We start from the raw sequence: 4148 nt of genomic DNA on the forward strand, positions 1-4148 counted from the left end.
TGACCAATGGAACCAAGGACAAGCTCAGAAACAGCCCCGCTCCACACCTGGACATTTGATTTAAGTCAAAACTGGCATCGTGGAACAACAGGGAAAGGTCTTTTCATTACACAAGGCTGGACGATTGGGTATCCACGTGGGAAAAAATTACATTGGATCCTTCACACCGTACATACATAAAACAATTCCAGAGGGACTCCTAGCTTTAAGTGCAAAAGATAACGACAGAGAGCTTTTAGAAGATGATTTAGGAGACTATCTTCATGACCCTGGGGAAGGCGAAGGTTTCCTAAATGACACAGAAGTACTATCCACGAATACGATTGATAAATTGATTCAGCCATTTTAAAATTAAAAACCTCTGCTCATCAAAAGACGTCATTAAGAGAATGCAAAGACAGGGCACCCATTGGGCAACAAAAGCACTTGAAACCATAATACATAAAGAAATCTTAGTATGAAAAACACAGCCCAGTTAGAAAAGAAGAGAGACTGCTACATGTGCTTCACAAAAGAGAGAAGCTAAATGACCAAATAAGCAAATAAAAAGGTGCTCAACCTCATTAATAATGAAGGACATGCAACTTAAACTCACAATGCGATACCACCAACTAGCAACCGCATTGCCAAAAAATAAGCCTGACAACACGGCCCGGTGGCGTGTGGGGTTACCTGGGCTCTCAGGCACTGCCGGTGGGAGTGTAAAACCGGCACAACCACTTTGAAGAACAGTTTGGCTTATTTGGTAAAACTGAAGATACACATATCCTATGACCCAACAGTTTCACTCCCAGAAATGGCTGCATGAGGGCACCGGCGGGGACCTGTGCAGGAATATTTAGAGCAGCATTGTTCATAATAGCTGAAAACCGAAAACAACCTACATACTTGCTTATGGCAAACTAGAAAAATACATCTTGGTATATTTACATAATAAAATACTACTCATCAGTACGTAGTATGATAGTATGATAAATTGCTGCTGTACGCAATACAGATGAACCTCAGGAATATCACATAAAGCAGTGAAAGCGGGTAGTATAACTTTGTATTCGGTATGATTCTGTTTTTTACAAAATTTAAAACATGCGAAACTAGAATTTCATTATTTGGGAGTACAAACATGGGTGGTAGAGAAACACAAGAGAAGGCTCAACATAGAACTGAGGAGGGTGGCTGGCCCGTGAGGCGAGAGGCAAAGGGGACGGGAAACTCACAGGCAATAGCGTTCTTTTTCTTAAATGCAAAAGTGGGCATGCATGTTATCGTATTATTATTTTAAATTTAATTAAGTCTTTTGCTTCTACTCAATATTCAAGAACAATTTTAAAGGACTCTAAAATACCACATTTGAAAACTGTAGTAGTAATAAGAGGAAGAATCCTTGTAAGCTATTGAGTGATTAGCATGTACGGATGCCTTAAACGCACAAGTGAAGACAGCTGAATGCCCTTGGAAGAGCAGCTGGGCTCTCCAGTGTTACCCATCCTCACTGTCACCATGAGATGATAAAAGTTGGTATTTAAGGACCTTGAATATGCTTAACAGGGACCAAAACATTCTGTAATTCTCTGCACCAGGCTAAGAGGCTAGCTAAGTCAATTTTCAGTTCAACAGTCTGACGGTTCAGTTCAGCAGCGGAACAGTGGTAAGGGGTTCATCTCCATCTAGCAGGTACTCACCAAACATCAACTATGCACTCGGTCTGTAGTAGGTATGGCTGGGGTGGGCACAAGCAACGAGAGGCATTGCCTGGTTTCTGAGAGCCTACGGTTCTGCTGGAGACAAGCCTGTCACAAATAGACAATACTACATGACAGGTGCCCACATAATCCTCTTGAGGTTGGTGTTACAATGTTTTACCCAGGTTGGGAAGAAGCCATGGGATCCACTGACTGCATCTGGCCCAACTTTTAATAAAGTATTTCTTGGGAAGAAGTTTCTCATCACAAAGGAAGAAATACAAATATTTAAAAAGCAAACAAGTCATCCGCTGCTCTCAGACCTGCTGCCATATGCTTTGCTTTTTTGAGCTTACGGCTTAACATTAAAATAACAGGCTTGCATTCCTCAAATATCTCTACTGCTGTTCCTTACTTCACTCCTTGAAAAGGCTGTCAGCTGCTGTCACTTGGAGGCATTACCACATTAGCCACCACTGTTTACTGCTTACTGGGTGGTGTGGCTATTAGTTTAATAAACCTGTGTTCGGATGACACCCCGGGCTGTCTATGCAGGAGCCACGTGCTGGAGTCTAACATCTAATGAAGGTGTTGGGGTGAGGGGGAGGCAGGGAAGGCCACTTCATAAATACTGATGAGAGAAACTGAATGCAGTTGCATCAGGTTGTACTTTACTGATGGGTAAAGGACTGAAGATTTTTTTATTTTAAAGTGCTTTATTTAGCCACTTTAAGGTTCCACGGGCTAAGCAGCTTTGGACAAAATGCAGACATATACTCGGTATGCAAAACAGCAAGTTTGAGATCTGCAAGAAGTAAAATACTGCAGCAAAGCTCTTTAATTCACTCTGCATAAAGAGCTGAACCTACAAAAGAAATCTCTCGTCAGAGGTTTCCTGGATTATAATGAGAATTTTCTCGATGGGGAGAAGAGAAGTGCTCTTTTCATTTGAAGACAAAGAAATGTTTGTAATGGAAATGTGTGAACCAATTCTCCAAGGAGAGCAGCTGAAATGCACTGATTAAAAACACGGTGAGGTGATGAGGCAGAGAAATAAAGCCGAAGCCAATCCACTTAAAATCTGCGGCTGCACTTATTTCTTACAGCAGAGTGAGCCCGCCTGGGCCACTGTCTACCTTCCTTCCCTCTCCCCCCAGCCCCCAGCGCCCCCTGCTCCATTACTGGCCCTGCCACCTAGACAATCAGAACCTGCCAGCGTGCAGGACTGTTTACTGTTTCTGGCCACTGTGTCCTGGTTACTAAGCTACCCCACCGAGGATAAAATAGGAACTGAGGAGCCCAAAAGACACTGTCCTTCTCAGCAAAGCCTGACCGACAGGCCTGGGGATTTGAGGGTCTGGAGGAAAGATAGGAAGATAAGTGGACTTTTCAAGCACATAGCAGTTTGTAATGACAATCTTTAGATTACGTACGAATATAGAGTGATTCACTTCAGGAATTTCATTTCCTAGAGAATGAAACCAAGGCTCAAAGAGGTCAGGAATCTTGATCGAAGTTCTTAAAATATAATAATCACCAGAAAATAGTAGAAGCCCCTGGTCACATAGGACAAACAAGCCCCAAAGCCATATTTCCCAAGTTTCAGTCACTAGAGTTTGTTCAATGTAATTTTTGCCATATACAGGTAAACCTGTATACATTAGTATTCGCTTAATGTTTTTCTTTGAATTGATTTAAAACAGCTCATTAAAAAATTCTTAGTCTCCCTCTGATTTCCATGAAATCACACTTAGATATGCAATTATACTTTTTTCTAATATCTATTTAAAAATGTGTAACTGTGAACACAAAAATGGTAAAATAAATAAATAAATAAAATAAAAATGGTCCTCCGCAATCCATCCACAATCACCTTGTGTGCCCCAAGGGTACAGACAAAAAACAAGGTAAAGTATTTTAACTTAATAAGTATGACCTCACAGACTTCAGTCGGCCGGCCCTCGAACAACACTTATATGCGGATGATTATCAATAGATACTGTAAAGGTACTTTCTCTTCTTTCTGATTTACTTAATAACATTGTTTCTCTCCAGCTTCTTTTATTGTAAGAATGCAGTATTTGATACATATAACATACCAAATATGTTTCACGTGACTATTTGTATTATCTGTAAGGCTTCCAGTTAACAGTAGGCTAGTTAAACTTTTAACAGTTAGTAGTTAAGCTTTTGGGGGAGTCAAAAGTCACATGCGACTTTCAACTGTGCAAGGGGATGGGGTCCCTAACCCCCTGCATTACTCAAGGGTCGACTGTATATCTGTTTCTAAATATCACAGAAAAACAAAACTAAAGGGATTTTTTTTTTTTTTTTTTTTTACTGTTAAACATCAGGGTGTCCATGAAAGACTTGACAAATTAGATTGATTAGAGAGAAGGAAGTTGGGAAAAAATAAAATTAATCACTTTTGAGTGTGAGAAAACAAAAGCCGTGGACCACTCACAT

At 40.6% G+C, this 4148-nt stretch overlaps 1 protein-coding gene across 1 annotated transcript in view; it reads right to left on the minus strand.

The window, feature by feature from the left end:
• The window catches only part of TTC7B (tetratricopeptide repeat domain 7B), a 209615-nt gene that overhangs the window by 92007 nt on the left and 113460 nt on the right, over window positions 1-4148 (minus strand). The gene's annotated exons all lie outside the window — the stretch shown is intronic.

The sequence above is a fragment of the Pteropus alecto genome, unplaced genomic scaffold, assembly GCF_000325575.1.
Source record: "Pteropus alecto unplaced genomic scaffold, ASM32557v1 scaffold8, whole genome shotgun sequence".
Lineage (NCBI taxonomy): Eukaryota > Metazoa > Chordata > Mammalia > Chiroptera > Pteropodidae > Pteropus > Pteropus alecto.